The sequence below is a fragment of the Cyprinodon variegatus genome, unplaced genomic scaffold (assembly GCF_000732505.1).
Source record: "Cyprinodon variegatus isolate N-32 unplaced genomic scaffold, C_variegatus-1.0 Scaffold0, whole genome shotgun sequence".
NCBI lineage: Eukaryota > Metazoa > Chordata > Actinopteri > Cyprinodontiformes > Cyprinodontidae > Cyprinodon > Cyprinodon variegatus.
The window spans coordinates 3,540,274-3,567,033 of NW_015150453.1; positions in this window are offsets into that span (position 1 = coordinate 3,540,274).

The window sequence follows — 26,760 nt, forward strand, 5'->3', positions numbered from 1 at the left end:
TGAAGTCTGCTGAAGTGCTTTTGTATGTTGATCCCTCAAAGTTGCCTCTAAAATATATGTTGCTTTTATTTTAAAGTCTTACATTTAAGGGTACAACTTGTAATGGCAGAAAAAGCAAAACCAGAAACTTTATATTTCATATAGTTTGATAAAACTCTGTTCAAGTTAAATTGATTTTCCTGTAACTAATATGATTAAGGTTGATCTAATTTTCCGCTCCATATGCTCTGTTGAGTTTTTTCTTTCTTTTTTCGAATGAGAGAAACATTTCTTGTCTGCATTTCTGGGTACCATAAAAAGAGATTATAAACACAAGAAATCGTAATAGGATTTCTATCTTGCAATTAATTTAAACATATTTCTAAAGATTATATGAAGTTTAATCTGTCCAGCTCATGTGTTCCATTTATAAAGTACACTGAGGCAGTAAGTATTTAGTATGTGCAAGACTTTTATTACCTTTTTCTATATAGATATAAGAAATATTTGAAACTGTACAGGCTTTAGTTTTTTAAATCCTTTTGTTCAGATTCAAACAGATTAGCACAATTAAAATAAACTCAACTTAGATTTACTTTTGCCTTATGCTCACCTTATCTTAGTAATTCCATTTTAGAACCACAGTGTGTAAGATTGCTCCTGGTATTCACTCTACTAATAACACATTCATATTATTTGACTTTTAGCACACGCAGAGGCATTTGGTTTTAAATCTGTTTTTTGTTTACTCTAATGTTTTTAAACTGTTACTTTTCAAACTTTCCCTGTTTTATGGATTAATATTAATATTTCCTCCCCTTCATATGTGTGGTACTTTGTGGCTGTTCTAGTTGCTTTATATTTTCTTATTAATACTCTAAATCAGTTTGAATGCCTCTTTGAGTTTAAAACCTGTTTTTCTTTGTATTTAATGTCCTGAAAAACCTTTATTAAAAATATTTGCCAAACATTACCTAAACAAAGACTTAATTTAATCCACAATGATATAATTCAAAATGATTTTCAAAAGGTTTTCTCTAAAGAAAGCAAACAAGTTTGGTTATCAGTCAAACTAGGACTAATAACACGGTACATTAGGCAGGTAGGAAGCAGGTGTGTAGTTATTTCCCTTTATTGAGCATCCAGAGTAATGAGTTTTGTTGTAGAGATTGGAAAAGAAAAAAAAAAGATATGCAAATTGGGCTTTAAAAAATGCTCTAAAGATATTTAGCTTCATCTGCAATATGTTCAATGGGCAGCCATGTTTGAATATCTAGCCATGTAATTTAATGACACACATCACTTCTCCAGGTCAGCTTGAAGGACTCTTCCATGTGTCAGAAAGCTTACATGAAATCTGCCATTAACACTGTAAGTATTGATCTATTTTGCAAAGAAAAAAAAATTTACTTTTCACATAATATAAAGGAAAGATCTCTTTATAGATATTTATTAATTTGTATGATCTGAGTTTAAACAAACCTGATTCTCCTCATCGCTCCAAACCTTAGACTTAACCCTTAGAATTAGACTCATTGTGTATGCACAGAGTGTTTACAAAGCAAAATGTTTTTGCATACAGCTTTTCAACAGTGTAATGATATTGTAGTTGGATTAGATAAACATTACCAATATAAAGTGCAGTAGTGATCAGAATGTAGCAATATAGGAGAAAAAAGAAACCAGTTTAAATAATGGTGCAAAAGGACATTAATATGAAAAAGTTCACTGCAGCGCAAACATAAATATGATGCTAAATGCAGTAGAAACATAAAATCGTATCCTACATAAAATAGTGATACAAGTTAAGCAAAATTGATAGTGCAAAATAATGTGATGCAGAGTCCAGTTTAGAGTTCAGCAGTTCAACAGTCTGATGGCAGGGGGGGGAAAAAACTGTTGCGGAACCTTCTGGACCTGCAATGGATGCTGCAAAGACTCTTCCCGGTGGGCAGAAGGCAGTACAGTCCATGGTGGGGGTGTGAGGGGTTGCTGATGATGTTACAGGCTTGTGACATGTAGTACTGGGATAAAATGTCTTTAATGGAGGGAAGAGGAGCCCTGATTATACTCTCTGCTGTCCTCACCACTCTTCTCACATTCTTCCAGTCTGAGGAGCTGCAGCCTCCACACCACACAGAGACAGCTGGTCAGAACACTCTCTATGGTGCTTCTGGAGAAGGTCGTGAGGGTGGGAGGGGGCAGGTAGGATCTCTTCTTCCCCTGCAGGAAGTCCAAGCACTTCTGTGTGCTTTTGACGGGTGGGGTGGTGTTCATAGTCCAGGTGAGGTTGTCTGTGATGTGCACCCCCAGGAATTTGGTGCTGCTGACCACCAGGAGTGTGGTTAGCTCGGTTCTTTCTGAAGTTGATGATGATCTCCTTCATCTTCTCCATAAACATGATCAGGCAGTACCATTAGTTACTGTTTCGTAAAGCATGCTTATCCTACCTGTGAGCACCTAGTTCTCTGAGATGCTATTAACACTGGGATGACATCAACATAAAGACTGTATACATCAATAGCAAAAGGCAATTGTCCTGAGGGGATCCAAATTGGATCATCATTGGAACTGGATGCTGTGCATAGAGATAAACTGAACACAGAATTAAGCAGTAGGTAAAGGTGGAGTTCAAATCAGCACCAGCCTGTGGTGTCAAATGCACCGTATACCATCACACTGACGTTCAATGCTTTCAGTGTGCCAATGTAGGCCAGCAATGCGCCCCTCTTTCCCAATATCTTATGCCAGTTTAACACAGCCATCTGTGCATTTATTCAGCACCTTCTTCCCCCAGGATATTTACATTCTCCTCATTCCTTGCTGTTTCTGCCCCCAAGGGATTCAGGCAAGATATTAGAGTCAGATAGTGTCCCTGAGGATATTTGCAAATTAACTAAACAAGTTGTAATTTCTGTATTATATTAGCATTTACAAAAATATCTCAGAATTTTAAGATGTATGCTGAAAGGTACTTTGAAGATCTAAAATGCTTTAATATTTGAAAAAGAAGCCAACTAGATATTTTTGTCTTGGTTCTCAAAAATTGTTTTTTCTCACATCAAAAAAGCAGAAAGTAGGAAAAAGAATGCCCACTGGCAAAGCGCTTAAGATTATTTACATCTGATTGATTTTCCTTGTTAATGTTGTGAACTACAAGCAAAAAAGGCCCAAACGGTGTCACTGCCTGTTTCTTCTTTTCTGAGGTTAAGAATCGTCTGTTCGTCTGGTTAATGGAATTTTATCATCAATGAGTGTCAATTATTGGCCAAACTGGCAGAAAAGTGTGTCCAGCCATCAGTTTAGCTTTGAGTTTGGGAAGTTCCAGCATGCCTCATGATGAGTTTATCTTTATCAGTAAAGACAGCATGGCTTACAAGATTTTAGAGTCTAATTGAGGGCACCAATATTTTTACAAAACATACCAGCAGTGTCAACCACAAGTCAGGTAGTTTGGCCAAATTAAAAAAATATATTTTTTCAGTTTTCATTTTGAACCTTAAAGTACCTAATTTCTAATTTTAAGTCTTTTTTTTTTCTTTACCAAAATGCTCTCTACCCTCTGTTTGTATAGATGCTTAAACACTTCTCTCTGTTTACTCGATCAGATATTTTTGCAAATAAAGCTGTGCCAAAAACAAAAAGTGTTTGGCCACTTTAATCCAGTTTAATACCTTTACAATAAAATAAAATAGTGCATGTGGTATTATGGACATACAGTTTTGCATTCCAATCCATGTATCTTTTCTTTCCCTAAAAAAAAAAAAGACTAAAAAAACCCTCACAGTTAACAGACATTATCTGAAAATGAAGAGGTTTATTTCAGTCATGCTTTGGCGAATGCATACCTAAACTATGGGCTGTGTATAAGTCTTTTATCCATTTCATCTCTTCCTCTCTGTAGAACCATACGTGCAGTTAAACAGTTTTGGTCAGCGTGGGAGTGGGGTGCAAAGTAAGAAAACAATTCAGCACAGAAACAGCAGATGGTGAGGCATATGAAGCTAAAGAAGATGTCATTTTATTCATGTGTAAAATTAAATCTGAGGTAATAAGCCAAACATAATCCAAACTGAACTGTGATCACATACGATCTGCTAAATTTCTCTTCGCATTTTCTTTCCTGTCATAACTCATCTCTCTCATACCAATTATAATTGTTTAGAAGAGTAAGAAAAGCTTTTATTGCCAATCCAATAGCCAACATGGCCTGGAGGTCATGTGCTTTTAATATATTATCCAAAGCTGTTTGAAGACCATAAGCTGGGATTTAACATTCTCATTTTATTTCTTAATTTAAATATAAACCCCGCTGCTCAGAATAGAGGTATCAAACACATCTCTGAATGACAATGACATTTCTAAGTAATTAATCGTTGGGAGAAGCCCAGCTCGGTTTATTAAAGGACAGACACTAATCCTGGATGATGTGGGATCACCAAAGAGAAACCAGTGAATAAGATGCTTAAGCTTAAATACAGGTAAAACTAATGTAGCCCACATTCATTAATGTGAATGTTTTGGCTCTTTCAGGTTTCCATTGTGTTTGTCACTCTTGAATTTCTGATATCACACAAAGATAACTGAACCGATAAAAAATGCATCAGTTCCATTTACTTTAGGGAAAATAAACACAAGAAAGTAATTATCCCCCGCCACTTTAGAATAGAATAGAATAGAAAACCCCTTTATTGTCCCACATAAGGGAAATTGAGGTGTTAACAGCAGCAGAAGGTTATTGTAGAAGTGGTCACACAATGTGTACCTTAGAAAAGTGTATAAGAATAACAGATAGGAAAATAAAACATGTAGAGTATTGTACTGTAAAGTGTTTTTACTATATAAAACTGTCCCTGGAGAATGAAAAAAATCCAAAACAGCTGTGAAAAGTTTTTACAGTAATGGAAATGTGAAAAATAGCAGCAACACCAGAGATACGAAAAAAAAAAAAAAAAAAAAGACTGTTATGCTATTTAACTGACTAAGAAACTGTGCAAAAATCAGCATGAATGTAACAACTTATTGAGGTTTTGGGAACAGTGATGTCTATATGGCTGTTGGGAGGAAGGATCTGTGAGAATGCCCCCTGGTGCATTAGGGTGCAGCTGTCTGTCACTGAAGGAGCTCTCCAGTTCAGCACCAGCTTCATGCTGATGGGAGACATTATCCAACGGAGCCGTCCTGATCAGCTTAAACAGCAGCTTTTTCTCAGCAACAGATAAGCAACTGCTCCAACAGACAGATCCATAGAAGATGGCTGATACTACAACATATTCATAGGTGGTTTTTATGAGTGCCCTGTGCAATCCAGAAGACCTCAGTCTCCTCAGCAGGAAGAGTCTGCTCTGAACTGTCTCATAGAGAGCCTCAGTGTTGTGAGTCCAGCCCAGTTTGTTGTTCAGGTGAATACCCAGGTTCTTATAAGAGTTCACTATCTCAATGTTCCCTGGATGTTCACTTGTGTCAGTGAGGTGTATCTGCTTCGGCTAAAGTCCACCATTAGCTCCTTGGTTTTCCCTTTACTGTATATACAAATTTTTTTTTGTTGATGCACAATAGAATAATTTACTTACTATTGTTCACTGTTGTGACTGCTGATATTATGTTCAACAATATTAATCACAAATGTACAGATAATCAGCTAAAAGTGATAGATATTCCCCCAAAAAACAAAACTGAGCAGTAAAGCTTAGAGGTTTCTACCACATCCATCCCTCTTAGTTCATAAAGATAATAAGAGAGAAGAATGTTTTTAAAAAGAGGAAAATCATCTGACAACATAAAACAAATTCATGTATCTCTGTACTGTACACATACGCATTCACATAGACCGATTATTTGAAAAAATAAAAATAAAAATGTATCTCTGATTCCTTACACTCTCCTTCAGTGACAATGGGATTTTTATTAAAGTTGTTTCAATGACGCACCTTTGATGAGGAAGGTTGGATGAAAGCAAACCATAAAATAAGACAGTTAAGTCCCAGCTTTTCCTTTCCTTGTTAGCCAACAAAGGAAACTTGCAGTTTTCTGTTAAAGGATAATGGAGCGACTGAAAGAACAGAATAAAAAAAGATCATTTCTGTTCAGCAAATCATCCCTTTGACAGGCTAAAAATGTGAGCTTTCCAGATTTCACTTTAGATAAAAGCCAACTGAAAGTCAGAGTTTTTCATTCATTTTCTGAGACCTGCAAAGGTTGTTGTTGACGTCTTTGGCACCTGATAAAAAGAAGCTGTTGCCTCTGAAACTTACTGATAAAATGTTGATGGCTTTTGTCTGAAAAAAAGGCTGCATTTGCAGCAGTAAATATTGCAATAATATACCTGTGTTTTGTCAGTCAGCTCAGCAGGCAATTTGTTGTTTCATGTTTATGTTATATCACATCACTTATGGCAGAGAGCACAATGTTCTTCCTTTTTAAAACAGAATCTATTTATGAAAACATAACATCATGTACTCATGAAATCTCTCACCTCTCATCTTCCCCTGGGTCACCTCAATGCCTCTCACAATTCAGACCTGTAACAGTATAGATTCCCATGTAAACAGGTCACTGTACTCACTTTTTTCCAGGTGATAGTTTCTCTTAGCTTGTGCATAGATACCTTTAATACTTTTTCAGTACAATATGGAATACAATTATTGAGTACATGGGTGCATACTTAAGAATTTATGAATTAAAAGTTGATCTAGCTAGTCTTCAAGCATGAAAGTACAGGTATAAATCTGAAGGCCCTTTATGTACATCAGTTATGCAGAACGTTAAAAAGAGTTAATCAACAGACACTCTTTTTATGGAGGATAACATGTTAAATCGACTGAAGCAGAAACATCATATCTTAAAGGTCATACTGAATGTGTTGTAATAGGACCAACTGTCATTACTGGTTTCATAAGCTGAAGGACTAATAATAGAAAAAAAGCTTTTCTCTTCTTTGTTGAAACAGAAGTAACATTTTAACAAAGTTCTCAGCTCACTTTTACTTTTATAGCACTTTCAATTACAAGTCAGTTGACTGAAGTTAGACACGAAAATGAACATATACTAAAATAAAACAAAAACCAGAGCAACTAAAGTAGAGCAAATACATAAAGCAAACAACAGTAAAACCACAAAGGCCTACATCTTAATTCGGAGTACAAGCCATAGATAAAGAATACATTTTAAGAAAGGGTTTGAAATAGAGAATGTATAGGTTGGTGAGATGTAAGAAAAAAAAAACTTACCTCTCTGCACTGTTTTTGTCTTTGGAATGACTAAAGAAATGTATCTGTCAACCTGAGACCAGAGCCGATTTACATGTAATAAAAATCCTAACATCTATGTGGCTACTTCGAACTGAGAAAGATAAGGTAATTTCTTTGTGTTTTTTTACTCTAAAGACAACATTTTCACAGGTCACATATTGCAATTCATTTACAACACATTGGGTGAGCAACTCCAGCCCCTAGTTTGGTGTCTAAAAAGAAAAAACAAACTGAAACACACAAATCCTAATCAGTAGTCTAACCAATACATGCTTGAAACTCAAAGGGACAATTCCTTTTTCTAAGCTGCCATTGATATGATAACATTAGATGCCAGGGTAAAGAAAACATCTTTTAACAAGGTGGACTCAGATTTAAGCTTGCAAAAACCTATAATGCAGCAAAAGAGTTGATTCCGTCCCGCTATTATCGCAAACCCCACCCCTATACAGGGAAACATAACATCTTAGCTGTTCAGCAAGCCAACAATCCCCTCTAACCACCCCCGTTCCAGAGACATAGACAGGGATCGGGTATTGTAGGATAACAAAGAACCCAAACGACTACCCATTCCTAAGGGGCTGACCCGTTCGTCCAGTTCAATTTGCATGGTTTCTAAGTTTTTGGTTCAATCTATAAAACCTCAAACTCAACATTTTGAATTGAAAAAGCTTCCTGGATGGGAAGCGAAACATCTTCAAACTTGGAAACAAAGTCTAATGGATTGTTTTCTTTTAACTTTTTTTGAATCTCTAAAAAGAAAAAGCAGGAAACATCACATTTAGAGACATTTAAGGTTTATTCTGGCCGATTATCTCTTTCAATGAATGTTGATACAAAAGCTAAAACTGGACAAAAACAGCTGAGGATGTAACAATGATGAAAAGGTCATACAATAAGAAGGAGGAGAATACTCACAACCTTTCCAACCAAAAAGTGTGAGAGGTTATCATGCACTTTGTTTAAGCAGTCCACACGCTGAATGAATGGGGAGTTAAGAGTTTACAAATTTCATATGTAAATGATTGTGAGTATGAGGCAATTGTTTCTGTTGAAGTAAAAGCTTTTAATACGTCATGTTAAAGGAGCAGTAAGACATAAAATATTGACATTAGCGCTTCAAAATGAAAACATACAAAACACTCAAGGGTTCATTATGCTTGACGCAAAGACATTCCGCGCAGAAAACTAGCTACCTGTCACAGGGTCTGCAGCATTTATACTCTGTATGGCTTTCCCCCTGTTCTGTCCGGCTTACTGCCATGTGAGAGGATTTTATGGAAGCCCAAAATTAAGAAATTTGGCCATGCAAATCTCGGGGACGCACCAAGCATAAACCAAGCTTTAGTCACCATCAGGGGGCTAGGGGTGGAGCTGGGGGGAGGGATGGTTTTACCGACAACCCTGAAAAACAACAGGTCACAGAACCAGATCATGCTTGTACATTACCTGTGTGGTGCTATGCAGAGGTGGAATAAGTGCAAAGAATATTTAGGATTTAATGAAAATTTGAATTAACATGGCAACTGTGCAAAAATACAGAAAAAAGGTATGAAAACATATATTTTCATCCTTTTTGAGTATTGATATGGGAAAAAAATAAATATTGAAATGCAACTGATAAAAACAATATGCACTGTTGTATTCATTTGTGAATTGATTCATTCAGTTCAATTCAATTCAGTTTATTTGTATAGCCCCAATTCACAACACATATGATCTGTAGGCACTTTAAAGAGACAATTCAACCAGTTTAAACCAGATTACAGTTTTTTTTTTTTTATCGTTGATAGTTCAGATTGTCACTTTTTTTTATTTTTTTTATTTGCAGCTAATAAGAAAGTTTAGAACTTTGCAACCTTAAGGACCAACCCAGTGGTGGGTAAGGTGAGTGGATTGATCAGCCCTTAAATAACTACTCTGGAATTTGCCACCTGGTGTAACTGTGAACTAATACTGAAGGAAACATGACATTCAGCTGCTGGTTAGCTGCATCTTCGTCGCACACAGTGACAGTGACAGCAACACTCTATAGTTAGGGATAGTGCTCATTGATGGTTTAAGAAAGGGTCAATCCCTGTGTTTCAGCTGAGAACCAGAAGTTGCTTTTATCTGTCCCAAAATCTTCTTATACATCTAGAGGATGCAAAGATTTTGAAGCTTTGGTTCCTAAGTTGTGAAATAACTGTCACTGGTGGTCAGACAGTCTCCATTTCTTGATGTCATTAAAACCTGTAATACATACTTTTTCTCATTGGATTTTAACCCAGAGTGAGTTTTTTTTTCCGTTTAAATGTACCTGTTGTTTTCTTTCTTTTTTTCCCCCTTCTGGTTTCTTATAGTGGAATTTATGTGACTTTGTGCCAGAGTTTTATGCAGCACTTTGTTCAGCTTCTATGTTGTTTTTAAAGTCCTCTAGAGATACATCGATATTGCATAGTAAAAAAGGTGGAACTATTCCTTTTTGAATAATCAGTCATCTAAGAATATACAGTAACTGTAATGAAACCACCCACACAAGCAGTAAATGGTCAGTGGTAAGGTTCTATGTTATGGATCTGCAGCTGCCGCCACATTTTGCCACTTTCGAGAGCAAATGGTGCTTGAAAACTTCTTTCTTTTTTCCTTTACTTTGTTTCTTGGTTTTTTATTTGTCATTTTTCAAATTTGCATCTGGTTAATGCATGCCTAATGCAATAATAAACTGTAAGTTATTTACTGTGTGTTCGTCTGCTGGCAAACAGCTACATCTAAGTGCTCAAAGACCACTCACTCTGTTGTTTCTGCACTGGTGGATTGCTCTGCTATTCAGATGCTTATCATCAATTTCAGTTTGGGCCTTCATTTAATGGCCCGGTCTTATTTCACACTGAAAGGTAGATTATATGCATTATTCACATTCTAATTTTGCGTTGATATTACAAATCCTCCCTTACTTCTCGTCTGCACCACACAAGAACAAGCACCTCCCCATACACACTCTTGCCTTACAGTGATAAAATATGTGCATACTGTTTACAGCTTCATAAATTGAGGATGCACACAGACAAGAAAGATTATATAAAAAAGTTCCTTGCGGTTATTTTTCTCTGTTCATTTTATACACATGGAGATACTTTACTTCCCTGAGTCTCATGGTGCATATGTCTACTTCCAACTCGGTTGCAGCGGAATGTATTATAAACAAGAAAAATAGAGCAAGAAGCCATGTATCTAAAAGTTGCAGAGAGAAACATTTTATTCTTTTGTTGTAATGAACAAAGAACTGAAGATCCCAATTTAGCATTCCTTAAAGCTATAAGAACAACATCTGAATAAGGGGAAGAAGATAATCAGAATGTTGTTTTTAAATCCTGGGTTTCATACTATGGATTGCAATGATATTTTCTTCATTACCGTTTCGTTCAAATGAACCAAATATCTGTGTGAAAAAACTTAATTAAACCAGTTCATTAACTGATTTGTTACTTTCTCAGCGTGAGCATGCCATCCTGCTACTCAGTTATGTTGAAAAAAAAAACAACAAAATATTCAGCATGTCTCACTACAAAGGAGAAAAATACATTATCGGATTTGAAAAATATATAATGCTTAGGAAGAAAAACTGACATAGATCTGTACAAGCTTTCCCATAAATGCAAAATGTCTTGTTTAAATGTGAACTTTGCGCATGGAGAGCAGAATCAATTCTTTCTTGTTTCCTGTTTGCCGTTTAAACAAATACATGTGTATCATATGGTTGATTTTAGGTATTTGGGCCCAACTAGCAGCAGACAAGCGTTACGACCCAGCTCGACTGGTCGCAACAAAAACTGGGGGGAAACGGAAACAGGCTGTACTTTAAGCCTATAAAAGGCATTTATTTAGCAGAATCAAAAGAATGAACTAAATGCCGGCATCAGACGGCAGCTCGGATGGGGCGATCACGCCTGGTCCCTCCACACCAGGAAGTCGGGACCCCAACCTGGTCCGGACTGGACTGGATGGCTGTCTGCGGCGTGCTTGCTTCAACCAGGAGACGCGCCTCTCAAGAAGGGAACACCAACCCTCCTAAATGGAACGGCGCTCCCTAAATATCAACCAGGTGGCCGCATAATGGAAGCGCCTCCCACTTAGAGGACCTTAATTGATAGTGTTAATTTAGGCAGTTTACACATATGCTCACCCGACAGCACAGCAGGGCCGTCACACAAGCTTATAGCCTAATGGTGACCACAGAATGGGATCTTAAAGCTTCACCTGTTTGGTGCACTTGGACATTCACAGGTAGAGCTTCAGCTGATCAAGTTAAAAAAATTAAGGATATGCAGAGCCACTGAAAGCGTCCTTAGAATATAGGACTCTGCAGACAGAGTTGTTTTAAACAATGGGATGGGTGGCAAGTTAGAGATCAAAGCTGGACAGAACTGCAGCAAAAACCGTTAATGCCTATCTGAATTTTGAATGAATTTAAAATTTCTTAATCAAAGTTTTTGCTACCTCTGATCACTTTTTACTGTTGTGAAATACTGTATAGACACACTAAGCTACACAGCACTTTAAATCCTTATATCAGGTGCTAATTATTTGTCAAGGCCACAGATTCTGCTCTCTAACAATGGTGTTCTGGATTCACTGGATAGATCTGGAGAAAATTTGCTTCAGGAACTTAAACTTGGATGCGAGATCTGCTATAATTAGTTTTGACCATGGTCCTTTGCATTGATGTCATACTCTGGCAAACTAGATGTATTTTCATTACTCTATTCTTATTTCTTGTTCTTTTTTATATATGAGAAAGATTTCTGCATGAACTTCTTGGCAAATCCTTCCATCTATTTCTGGTTTATTTATCATAATCGCATGCAGATATATATCTACCCTTACAATAATAGAAACAGCTTTGAAGAGAGGTGAACAACAGCTTGCCAAACAAATGCAATGTTAGCACTCTTTCTCCTTTTCAGGTTAAATCACATCCATTTTTGAAAATAATCTGGGTTTTTTTAATACTCAAGATTAGTTTTGGTTGTACATATGCCAATATGTCATCATGGAGAAGAAAGAAGGCCTTTTAAAAGTTATATTTATTCAGTTAAACATTTTCTTTGGAAGCTTTTGCAACCATTAATATCTCTAGAACAACTGGCAGAAAGGAGAATAAAGTGAGAATGCAGTGCTTGGCTTTAACCTTTATACCCCCTTGATGATGAAATTGAATCAATAAGATAATACAGGATATTGGAAAAACAAGGGCAAGAAGTCACAATTCACCTGCTGTGACCTTTTAAAAGAAATCCAAGGAACCTGTATCTAAAATACAAACAACCAGACCACAAGCCGTATGTTCCCAAACCTTTGCATTAAAGCAGCAAAAAGTGAGAGAGAAACTTACAGGATCAATCCAAAGCAGAGCAACAACCGAGAGTTACATCACCACGCTCACAGCTTCCTAAAACACCCCTATCGCTAAATGTACTTGTTTGTCTACCAGGGGGTCCTGTCAGTAGCTCTGATGCCATTAATATTTGATGGAGGTAACCTTTATTATATCCCACTGCTGCAGATGACCTTTTTTATTTTAGCTAGACTATTTTCTTCAGTAACCTTACGTGTCCTATATCTGGTTGGAACAACTCAGATACAAATGGTTGGAATGCAGTTTCTGTCAGAAAAACAAAACCAAAAAACTATTCTAATTTTACCTACATAAACTTATTTTCTATTTGGCAAAAACCTAGGACAAAGTTGAAAATAACAAAAATATTAAATTCAATTCAGTTTATTTCTGTAGCGCCAATTTACAACACGTCATCTTAAGGCACTTTACAGTTCACCAGATCATCCAGTCAATTTGATTCAAGGTTTTCTATCTACGGAAAACCAGTTGATTGCATCGACTCATTGACTCGGATGCAATGCCTCACACTACACATGCTTGTCGCGACAGTGGAGAGGAAAAACTCCCTTTAAACTGGAAGAAACCTCCAGCAGAACCAGGCTCAGTGTGAGCGGCCATCTGCTGAAGCTGACTGGGGTTCAAAGAGACAGAACTAGAGATACAAAAAACGACTGTAAAAGGCGGCCCTGTTCAGGAAACACACAGCCAGGCAGAAGAGCTCTGAGCCAACTCCCAGGTCAGAGGATGAAGAGAGCACATCCAGCCAGTCACAGTCAGAGAAACAGGACACTGGAAAAACAGGTACATCTCCAACATCTATAAACAAAGGTGTTGATGGCAGCAGCACATCAAACCAAACCAAACAGGAACAGATGAGGCGAAGCTATTATGAAAAAAGTCAGAGAGAGCATAATGTTAGAGATTAAACTAGCAGATTTTGCAGAGTGGAAAAATAGAGATATAGAATGAAGCAAAATGATGAAATAGGGGTTCCTATGTCCTCAAGAAGTCTAAGCCTATAGCAGCATAACTAAAGAGATAGCTCAGGATAACCTGAGCCACAAACTATAAGCTTTATAAAAAAGGAAAGTTTTAGAAATATGGAATATGGAAGAAATATGGAACTTCCAACATTTTAATAACTCACAAAAACCTCTTGGGAGATTTCTTTGCATTTGATTTATCATCTGTCATGGTTTTGGATCTGTTTTAGTTTTCTTTTTGAGTTTTTATTGGTGTCATTTCCATTTTGTGTTATTCTACTTGTTTTTGGTTGTATTTTTTAAGTTCCCATGTATTTCTTGTATACCAGTTGTTTCTCCCTTGTTTTAGTGTCCTTCCCCTAGCTCCCTTCTAGAGCCTTCTTGCTCCTTTTTAGATCATTAGCACAGTCATTGTTTTGTCTCTAATTCATACTCTCCCTGTGTAGTTCCTCAGTGCTGGTTCCGTGTCATTTCTTGATCCTCGTGTGTTTTCCCTGACATCTTCTAGTTTTTTTGAAAAAAAAAACAAAAAAAAAAACTAGCTGCAGTGCAAGGCAGCAGTGCTACCCACTGTGCCACTGAGCAGCCCACCACCACCATTACATTTTAGCTATATGTCAATCGGTGTTTGGGTTCAATTTGTCAATCGTTTCAGTTCCTGCTTTAAAAAACATAACCTTCTCTACTTCAGCAGAGGATCTTTTTGATTTCCCAAAAGAGACCCATCAGCTAACCTGATATAAGGCAAATTGATACCATATAGAATTGAACTACACGTATCAACCTGGGATCGTCCCATAGAAGGTGTTTGTAAAAGGTATGGACATTCAGAACAATTAATTCAGCTGATTGGGTACCTGCCTCCCATCGAGTTTCTAACCAATCACAAATGCAGTAGCAGATGAGAAGTTTATGATTTGATCGATCAAGTTAACTGATAAATCAAACTCATACCAAATCTGTCCGTGAGAAACGCGCAAACATCTTCTCATCCACAAAGGCAAACATCTCTTCCTTTTGCTTGTTTTTCAAAGGAAATAGAGGGGATTCCAGCTAACACTGGCACAGCCATGTTTTTTTCCCCTTCCGCCACCGGTTGACACGCTGACATCATACACTTCACTGCATTTAATTGGCCCGAAACATTTTCAAAGCTGTTGGTTTCTGGCAAGGTGTATTTTCGGGAGTTTGTGAAGTCACAAATCTTGTTACAATTCATCTTACTTGCAAGGTAAGATGCAAAGACTTATAGTTTCAGAATATTTCATGTTTTTAAAAAGGTAATTTTATATTTATTACAAAAATGACCATATCTGTAATAGATCTGCCTGTAATTTGAATGGACCATACTACTGGTTGAACTAGCATCCTGACCTGCTTGGTTTTGCAAAGGCACAACTCTTATCTCCATGGCTCTGCTTCTATTTCTGCTTATAGAGAATCAAATGATGTAAACTCACCATTGATATGAAAGCCGATTTGCTGGCTGAGTATTTTTAGTTGCAAATACTTTCAATAAAGCACATTTAAGAGTTAATGGAGCATTCTTTTTTGCTTTTGAGGTATCTTACATGATCATAATAAATGTTAGAAACTTTAGACCTTTTAAAAATATATTTAATTTCCACACAATACATTATTAAACCTAAGATCTATTTAAGGTGTTATTAAAATCCCACCAAATCTCCATATACAGGTGAGGACATATCATATACAGTGTGAATATATCATGAATAGGAAAAAACTTAATTCACAAAATGGATTTTAGATCATAAACACATTTTAATGCACCCTAACATGCACGAGTTGAAACTGGAACTGCAAAATAAAGTGTTTGGGGATAGTATTTAGGTGCATTTGTAACACAATTTTCATTATGCATTATTTCCGTAATGTGCACTGGGTCCCCTGTATGAAATACTTCTTTCACACAGTGTCTCAGATTTTCTTACTTTATTTTCATGTCTTGGAGCAGTCCTGCAGAAACCATATCAGTCTTCTAAAATTGATCAATTTAAGTTGCTCTCCACGCTGTACAAGATTCAGAAGACAAATAGGTATAAACTTGCTGTAGGCGACACTGGATAATGATTTTATTTCTTTCCCGTTCATTGTCCAGCAATACTCGGGGAGATTGTTCTGGGAGCAGATGTGTTTGTGCCATTGATCTTGTCCATCTGATAAGGAAAGTCAGCGACATGCTGTTAACCTCAAACAGTGGAAGCGTTAATCCATTTCAAAACATCCTCCTGCTATTCACTTCGCTTTGCTCAATTTTTCGTCTTTTCAGGCTTGCTGGGGAGGGTAATGGTAGCCCTAACGTGTTCTTACCTGCCTCACAACTGTTTTCTATTTACCCTCAAATATGATGAATTAGCAATTTCTTGAACAACCCATAGAGCTTCAAAACAAGCTGGAATTGGAAAAAGGGATTGGGTTTTCTTAGAAATCCAATAAATCACATTTGCTAGAGGCAACAAAAATTTCATGTGACTGTAGCTTTATACTGATAAGAGATTTAATAGAGTTTTATTGCCCTACAGCAGTTAACTGGCTTTGAGTCAACAGGTCAAGCGGTTTCAAATAGTGCTTCTGTAAATGAGAAACGGTACTTCTAAAAACCATAGACCTCTTGGCAGGCCTGGTGAAGACACACATCTAGCCACTAATAGATATGCTAAAGGAAGCTGCAAATAGGGAATTTTACATTTAATCCTTGCTTAAAAAGTGCTGAAGGTTAATTGAAATTTCCTCAAAACAAATTATTAAACTCTCGAGTATCAAACTCTGGTTTTCAAAGGAAAGGTGGAACTGATAGCTGCTTCTGGAGAATTGCATGTAATTACAGGTTTGTGCTTAGTTCCAACACAGTGGGTCTGATGTAAAACATTAGAATTTAGCAAAATTCAAGGGAAATCCATCTGACAGGATGATGACAGAATGAAATAAACACTGATTGAAACCCCTAAACCTGGGGAGAATTATACGTGCTGTTTCTCAGAGACTTACATCAGATGAGTGAAAAAAATAAATGAAGCTAAAATACTTATACTTAATATTAAAACCGTATTTCAAATAATATAAATAAAAAAATTGTACTAAATTACATTTATTTTTTAATTTATATTTTAAAAATACCTTCATAAATGTTCTGCATTTTATTTTGAGCACTCAGGTGTGGGACGTGAGGCAAGCCACCCAGGATAAAAAAAAACTGTACAGCAATTAAATATTAAATGGTTGAATTTTATCATGCTTTACTGCAAGGATGCTAAATCCTAGTCCTCAAGGCCCAGTGTCCTTCATGTTTAGATGTGTCTCTATTCAAGCACATCTGATTTAAATGATTGCATTACCTCCACGACAGCAATCAAATGCTGCAAAAGCGTGTCAATCTTTTTTTCCGTCAGGTCAGGTGTGTGGAGGCAGGGAAACACCTAAAACATGTAGCACAGTGGGCCCTAAGGAACAGGGTTAGAGAAACACTGCTTTATGTATTGGAAACAAATGTACAAACCAGTCCATAAATGCCATTTGATTGATTTTGTTTCTTTTCTTTTTTTTTTCCTAAAAGACAAACCTCTACAAGCCTGTATAGCAGATCTCTAAAGTTTATTAAAAACTTGTCCCAGGCTTATCTCGGACAAGATAAACGAATATGGGCCCTAAGCTGTGACATTCACATTTCATAAAACTCCCACCCCCAAAAATAATAACAAAGCTGATTAAATTGTTAAATGTCATTACTGAATTACATTGGGAATATATTTCTAATCAAAAATATTGATTATTCAGTCACTGTAGTAATTAAATTGGGGATGTTTTGGATCACTTTGTAACATGAGCAGTGAAAAAAGCCAAAACTGCACCGCAGAGGGTTGAGCTGAGACTGAGCTCTTAATGGACAGTGCAGTGAATAGATCATTTTCAGTCCTTAAAGGCTTTGCTATTTTTTTTACATCATAGTACGGGGTGTGGTAAGAGTCAATATTCATAACAGTTTTTAAAACCATGTGTCTGTTTTTGGTGACTTCAAAGAAGTTGCGGCTGCTGGTCTTTGAAACAGGGGAGACTCTGTGGTGTTAAAATCCAAAGGTAACGCACTGAAATAACACATGCTAAAACACAAAAAACACATTCCTACAATGTAAAGAAACTACAGAAACCATGGTAAGAGATCAGCACAAGATGACTGTTCTGAATGATCGCTTTTTCCTTCTTCCTTGGAGTTTCTTTATGAAAACCTCCGCTCTGTCACTCTGGCAACTATCTGTCGAGTCTTTAACCCTTTATAGAGATAGTTACAGTTTTTCATCACTTGCATACGCCTTACAATAGAGTCACCCCCATCAATCAGTTAGGTCCAGAAGCACAAGATTTATATTCAGCCACCCAGCAAAGATACTGCTGCGTTGGTGAACATGTTATATTTGGCATTTGATCAATTAGATGAGCCCTTGAATGATATATTACCTACCGTGAATTAAGCTGGAAAAAAAGTTAACAAATTAAGAGAAAAAGGGAAAAAGCTAATTGAAAAGTAAAAAAATAAGGTTAAAAATATAATAAGAGTAAAAAATTTGCTCACAGCGATAGATTTCTGCAAGGTCTGAAGTTGGAGGTGTTGGTCAAGTTCAAACAACAGAGACTCTCAGGAGGAAGAGAACAGACCACCGTCAGCCAGGACAGAAAAAAGGAGAGGTTGACAGAAACTCACTGACAGAGTTGGAGGTTCTAGAATTATGGTGGACCAGGTGTAAGGAACTCAGAAACAGGGAAGCAGAGTTCTCAGAATGCTTGGAGATAGAAATGATGAGGCGGGAAAAATGGCATCAAATAAACTGATAGCTACCATGCTTATTGGTAAACTAAATAGCATTATTACAGGTCTCCCACAAGGAGAAGATATGAAACTTAGTTGACAAGAAAAAAGGATGAGAAATGAGAATATTTTAAAAGGAGCAAAACTGCAGAAAAAAATTTGCTGAATGCATATTAATGCATTAGAAATACCAACTACATTAATATGTTCTTTGTTTCTGTTCATTTTCCCTCCATGAAAAAAACTATTGCAATAGCCTTTTGGGTTCCTGTGTTTTAACTTACCCCACTTTTAAATGTAACCTCTAAAATTGCAAAAGTCCTGTTATGTGAATGTGTTTTAGATTTTCTTTAAAGCAACACTGCACAACTTCTGACCCAAGTATTAGCTTAGTATGAGATACATTAAATTGTATTTCAGGTCGAAATAAAGAACTTGGCTTGTATTGTGATTCCTGCAAACTGTTCTATTCAAAAACTAGCATTTTTAACTCGCCTATGTCACCATCACTGACAGGGTCAATGTGACCCAGGGTGTCACTGTATAGTGGTCTGAGCACTCTTAAAACAAAGCTAACAAAGCGTATAATCATGTCTCCTAATGAGACATATGTGTGCTTCTCTGGTGTAGCACTTGATCTAGAGGGGTGAATATGGCCTTGTCTTTACAGCTAACTTCATAAATTCTCAGTTACCGGTCCAATTTGGTCTGCTAGTAGTTTACATAATTTACTGGGCCTTATCGAAGGAGCATTCATATGAAATAAATGTGTTCTTAAATCATTTGTATAAGTGTCCCCGTAGACTTTACATGTAGTGAGAAGTTTTTACATTCACTGTTTTTTGCATGTTTCTAATCGTCTCTCAGGTACAAACACATTTTAGGGTCCAGGCTTGACATATAAGTCTTACAAATTTGGTTAGCTGCGATCCCAACCAAGTTTTTCACTAAATTACCACATTTTTGTTACTTAGAAGCATTTGCCCATTTCATTAGGGTTCATAAATATGTGTTATGTATCTGCAACTATAAATTACAATTTTGTTTACTTATGACAGAACTATCATTCACTACACCTGCAGTTTGCACACTGGTCTCATTTGTTGTGATGCTACTATTGAAATAACATCTGGAACAAAAAACAGAAAGAAAGTTCAGCAACATGTTGCTGCTTGAAACAACTCTAATGGTGAAATTTGCATTCATTTTACTCCATGGCATTCCTGGCTTTTACATTAAATGTGGAATTCGTCTAACTAATTTCGTCTAACTAGAGTTTTGCCATTACCATTTTTGTTATGCGTTGCATGATAAAGATGGAGAGTGCAAAAAATGAATGATAGATGTGTCATCTTAAAATAATAGCAAATATAGGTAATAATAAGTTGAGACCTGAGAAGAGATTTGATTCTTATTAAACGGGTGCTATACAGTGGTGTTACCATATTGTGACGTCATCAGCAGGGGCCTGGGGTTTGACCACCCGAGCAGATCTGATACCTATAACGGATTGTGTTTGCAATACATATCAGGCAGTGACACCCATGTTTAATTCTGCTTCAGGGAAGCTATACTATTAAGTTATATTTAAAGTGCCCCCTGGTGGCTAAACATTACACAGTGTTTCTTTAAAAAGAGGATATTTGCTGGAGGTCTTGGTTGGTCTGCTGCAGACTGGATAACTGTCTGCTATTACATGATCATAATATTTTTGATTTTTCAGACAACTGCTCTTTGTGGTTAAAGCTGTCATTGGTATTCAAATCGAACCCAAACCCTTAAAAAATTCTATCTATGACTAATCTCTCCCGGAAACTCACCCACCCTTTGGTTTTATGACGCAGCTCCTTTTCCTATAACTGTCTTCTGTCTACCCACTCTACAAAGCTCTGTTCAATGTGTTTGTGAATTTTCCAGATCTCAAATCTCCCTGTTTCAGTTTTGGAACACAAGATCACAATTTTCCACCAGCTCCTTTCAGTTGTGGAACAGTAAGCATTTCTAATCTCCTAAATCCCTTAATGGTTTATCAGCAATGATATCCCTCTCGCTCTATCAAACTGATTCTTTTCTTCCCCACACACTGTCAGATCTAGTATATTGGAGCTCCCTTTAACTGTGCATCATGAGATCACTAGACATATTTACATAAAAATGAGCATTTCTAATAAAGAACCAATTTGAGGTAAAATGTAAACGCATCAATCTGAATATTGTGATTGGATTTAGCACTGATCCAATTAGGCAGGTGCATTAAGCCAATCCCTATATGCCTGAAAAAAAGTATTGAGCTTTGATTTATGAAGCCCGAGTTTGACCTCAATTATAAATCAAAAATATAATTGAAGCTAATCTTAGAGTCAAGTTGAGATCACCAATAAAGCTCTGTCACCCAAACATTTGTACTTTGTTCATGGAAGCACGAGTAAATGTTGACCTGCAGAGCTGCCGTGATTAAAAAAGTGATATAACTTTGCTTAATAATAGGAAGGGAGTTTTTAAAGAACGTATATTTAATTAAAAAATACTTTATACATCCTAAAGGGAGACTAAATATTGTAAAGATTCCTCATCGATTTGCAGATGTTAATGCCTTTAGGAAGGAGGATTCTCAGCTCAGGTTTATTTCTATACCATCCGTTCATTACTCATGTTAAGTCAGGGTACTTGACAGAGACAATTTGATCATATCATACAAATAGCATGGTTAAACATTTCCTATCTAAGGAAACCCATTTGCGTGACGTCATTGACATCGTAGGATTTCAAACGCATTTAGTGAAAGTGACATAATGGCGCTGAATCTGCAGCAATCTCTCACACTGTGCATGCATGCTGTGACAGTAGGGAGGAGAAACTCCTTTTAACATGAAGAAACCTCCAACAGAACAAGGCTCAATAGGAATGCAGCCTTCTGCTGAGGCTAACTGGGGGTTTGAGAAGACAGAAGCAGTCATACAAAACGAACATACATAGAAGCACTAAACCGTAGATACTTTATATGTTAGAATAGAATAGAATACAACAAAATAAAAAATTCCTTTATTGTCCCACAATGGGGAAATTCTTGTGCCACAGCAGCAAAAAGTTTGTAGATGTCAATTGGGATAAATGAGATTCAGTTAAGATAACGCTTAGCTCATCGCTGTGAGAGCAACAGGACTAAACACTAAAAAACAGACCCATATCTATTATTTGTAAGAGACGTTTGTGATGGCAGCAGCCCAGCTAAGGCCTTCCTTCAGGATGATGTCACAGCTAAAGAGAGCGCCAGGATAGATGAAGCTACTAAGGAGAGAATGACCAGATACAACTTCAAGTTAGAAGTTGAACTAATTATTCAAAAGTAGAGAATTAACGTAAAATGTATTGAATCTTTTTATATAGACCTGAGCTATGTTAGTTAGGAGAATATGAGAAGGACATTTTTGAATTTTACCTTAGAGGAGCAGCTGTGGAGGTGGTCCAGCGCTACAGGTACCTGGCTGTGCATTTATGGAGTAACAGGTTAGTGACCTAGATAAAAGTGCTTGATCACAAAAGTGGACGTCAATAACCTGGTCTTAATGTCCAGTTCTGGTCCAGGAGTAGAGGTAGATCCCAGCGGGTGTGTTGCCTGGCCCTCTAGAAATTCTGGAGATGATTTCACATAAAAGAATTCTTTATAAAATGTAGAACCACCTTATGGACAACAATGGGTATAGGACTGTTTAGCAACAACAGTGCCTTGTTAAAGACTTCTCCAGAACGACTGTAAGCAATGCCCCCGTGTTTATTTTGGGACGTTTTTTTTTCATTTTTCCAGCAGCTCTTCTTTCCTTTTTCTTTTTTGGAATCTGCTTAAGTACCTTATTCATCGTCGCTAACACATTGTACATAACGGTTATGGCTTTAGTAGTGTAAAAAATAAAACACTCAAATACATCGTTCTTTTAAGATCTTTATTGCGGTTTGAAACATATGATATGAGTGTATTTTTTTTTTACCAAACGTCCAGTGAACTATACACAGTTATTAACATAGTAATTAAAAGTACCACTGTCTGCTTTGCTATTGGTGTCATGTTTAAACGGCTCACAATCGTGTTGAAATCTGGCATGTGTTGCGGTATAAATAATGTCCGGTCAGTCACACTAGTATTAGGTGGGTTTAGGAGGAATTTTTCGTACCATTACATCTGCCATGAAACCTCCTAGTCCACAATTGCATAGGGGGCCAACCAGGTGTCAGTGATGTGGCCCCTAAGAGATCGGGGGCCCTTAAGCAACTGCAGTCTCTGCTTACCAATAGTTACGCCATTAACTGTAAGTCAGACTGCTGTAAAAGGTCCTTGTGGCCTACATTTACTACACATCAAAAAATCTATACAAAAAACAAGACAACAACAACAAAACACAGCTGATAAGTTGCAGCATTAAATATCCATTTGGGATCAATAAAGAATTTTACAACTTGAGAAAAATAAGAGTTAGGAGCATCTGTAGCTTCCTGGGTAGCTGTACTCAGTAGCTAACAGGTTACCCTCTTTTAGCTTGGTCAGTTACCCACATTAAGCTACACTACTTTTAACTTCATTTTAACAACTGTCTAGGTTTACCTTTTGAAAAATTTTATTTTCATACCCCCAAAAATTGTGAAAGCTGAAAGTCCTCTTTGATAAGCAATAGGATTATAACTGCACATATTAAGCATCCCACATAAAAAAAATCAAGATGCTGCTTTTATTGAGCAGTGTCAGTTTACAGGAATATTGAACTCTAAAACAAAATATGTTTTATTTTTATTCCTTATTATTAACCTTCTTCGGATGAATAAGCATTTAAGTTGTTGAATTAAAAAGAAAACTCTAGACTTAATATTCATTATTAATATTATGCTACAGTTTCAGTAACACTGCTATTGAAAACAACTAAGACATTCTCTGCAATAACAATATTGTTAAAATTTTAGAGATTTATAGCAAAGCAGTATCTGGTTCTGAGTGCGTGCAATACATCAGGTAGATTCTGTTTGCACGCAGAGTTCTCTCATTTCTCTTGTGTTATCAATATTGTATAGATTAATGCAGAGGGATAGCCATGTGTGACTGTGCTTATGTGCCTTTGCTCAGGAGTGTTTCCCTTTTCTGTAAAAGCCTATGGTGTATACAGGACCCATCCATCAGCTGAAGGAGCAGAATAAGCAAGAGTGACATTCAATTACAGTATGCAAATTCTTTATTTTTTATTTATTTATCAGGGTTTCACCATTTATTTATTCAATTAGCCATTTTGCACATGTCCTATCATGAGCAAATTGGAATTGGTTTCCAGTAACAGCAAATAATTCAATGTATTATTAGTAATAATGTTTATAGAACAAGTGAAGTGAAAATACCCATCACTTTTAAAATATGAATAATGAAATACAATAAAGGTTACAAATACAGCAAAGGACATGCGTAAAACCTTTTCATAAAGTGTCTTCTTTATTATTAAAGTTTCTCTAAAAACTCTGGCTATGAGTGATGGATAAGCATTATGATAGTCATCCTGCTACTTGTTGACATAAAGAAAAATTTTGACCTCACTGACTCAATTCAAATTTTTTTTTTAATAAAAAGGGGATATAAGGGAGAAAAACGGTTCAGTGTATCTTTAAGATATTTGATTTTCTTTTATGAAAAGGATATCAAAAACAAGTGGCTATTTGATTGTCATTTTAAAATAGTAAATGAATAAGATGCTAAAACTCTCATAGTTGTTAGGATATTGCATACCATTAAAGAGAAAAAAGTACCTAAAAATCATAGGCTTATTATGATCTACAACCATTTTTTGACAGGATTCATATCCTTATTTCATGCTTCCCAAATATTTATAAAGTAAAAGTAAGGAAACTAACATAATTATCTACAGACAAACCCACTTCGAAAACCCAAACCCTTCACAATTATTTCTGCTGAAAGAGATCTGGCTATTGATAATCAAGTGAGTGTGCAACATAGATGTGCAAGAACAAATTGAATCAAAATGTAAGCTTGTGTTTTCACGTAATAAAGATTTAGTTATCAAAGTTAAGTTCTACTTTGTTGCAGCTTTCTCTTTTTGTATATTTTGGTTATTTCCCCCTATAGTACAAATGCAAACCTTTTCTTTCATGTTTTCTATCTACTAATGTTGCATACTGCACTGCAACATTGCAGTTTGCATTCCTTTTTTCCAAGTTTTATTTGCCTTATTTGATTAATTTAACTTTATTAATACATAAGTTATACTACTTTCTTGTTAAAAGACTAGGCTATATAGTAAAGTATTATATTGTGTGTAATTACAGGCTCCACTTAAAATCAGAAATTAAATGACAAGAAAAATATAGATTTAGATTCATCCCTTATTTTCTAAAATAAGGGCTACATCTGCCCTTATTTTAGAAAAGAAGCTAGCTTAAACATCTAATGTTTAAGCTAGGGATATCACGAATAACTTAAGAAGCAAAAATGACTTGGTGTCCATATTTTTCAATATTAAGCAACAGTCCACCTGAACCATTCCTTTCCAAAATGATCCCTGGCAAAAAAAAAAAGAGAAAAAAAAGCTTGCATTTTGCATTGTCATCTTGCCCCAAAGTCAAAACTGAACAATGTGAATAATGAAAGCCCACATCTTCAAGTCCACCTGCATCTCTGCACAGTCTGAGTGTCTCCATTACTGAATGAAAAGTGAATCTCCTTTGTTGCTTCCAGATTTGCCCATTATTAAGGAAAACCATTAAACGACAGAAGAAGGTGACTTTCCCTTTCACAATGATGACACATGAAAAGAGACCACTGTCGGGGTGGAGATGGAAGCGGCTGATGGGGCTGTAAGGGGTTTCAACCCTGGAGGAAAGGGGTTATTGATTGACTGAGCCAGCACTGCGTCCTCTGCTTTCTGACAATCACATGTAGACCCTTTTCTTAGTTCTTCTCTTTTATTCTCGCTACCGGTGAACCCCCATTTTCCAAATGCTTTAGAGCCCTAATTTACTTTAATTAATTTGTGTGGCTTGCATCTAAGCAGCAAAGGAGACAAACTATCTTTCGACGATCTTTCGCAATCCGCTAGATCAGCAACCTTTTCTATGGCCATCTTTCCATAGCACTTCTCATCTTCTCTTTACCTTCATTGTAGTTTCCTAGGGTTAGTCTGTCAGTGTCTTCCTTATCCTCACATCCTCCCTGTTGCGCCCACAAATGCAGCTCAGCACCATTGATAATGGCCTGACAGACCACAGCGGTGAGTTTGCATCAGCTCCTCATTCCTTTTCTAAACTGACACCTCGCCTTTTCATCAAGGTCATCTTACTGCCTGTTGTTTCAGTGAGTGAGGGTGTCAGTGTAAAAATGTGTGGCATTCTCTTGCCACTTTAACTCTTTCTACCATGGTTGCTTACTATTTTTAGGTTGAACTCCATGGGTTAAAGTTCTAGACAGAATGTAACAAACGATACATGCAAATTAACTCAATCCTAAAATTTAGTTCTTGTAGTTAATTTTTTACTTAAAATTAGTCAATAATATTTTAACAACAACAACAAAAAAAATCATAGGAAGTTGTTATAAAAATGTTTCTTTACTTTTGATTTAACTGGCGGTATATTAAAACCGCCACCGAGGAGTGCAGAATATTTTTTTTGAACTTCTTTTAAAGGAGTTTAAGCATGTAACATTCTACTTCTAGTGGATAATTTACTTTGCATCGTTTGTTTATCATCTTTCACTTCTCCGGGAGCGGGTCATGGGGGCAGCAGTCTCAGCAGAAATTTTTAGACTTCCCTTTTTGCAGTTAGCTTCTCCAGCTCTAGTAGGGGAAGCCCGAGGCCAGCCGAGAGACATAGTCCCTACAGCGTGTACTGCATTTACCCCTGGGCCTCTTACGGTGGGATGTGCCTGGAAAACCTCCTGAGGGAGGCTTCCAGGGGGCATCCAAAAAAGACGTCTGAGCTACCTCAGCTAACCCCTCTTGATGTGGAAGAGAAGAGGCTCTACTCTAAGCCTCTCCTGAATGATCAAGCTCCTCAGCCGATCTGTAAGGTAGTGCCATCCAGCCTGTGGAGAAAGCTCATTTCAGCCCCTTGTATCCAGGATTTCATTTAATTTCATGATCATAGGTGAGGGTTGGAATGTAAGCTGATCGGTAAATCTAGAGCTTTGCCTTTTTCGCTCAGCTGTCTTCACCACAACAAACCGGTGCAGCATCTGCATTATAGCAGCAGCCACAATGATCCATCTATTGATCTCCTGCAACATTTTTTGTCCATATCGTGAAAAGGACCTCAAGTTTCCGGAACTGCTCAACTTGAGGTAGGAACTCTCTCCCAACCATG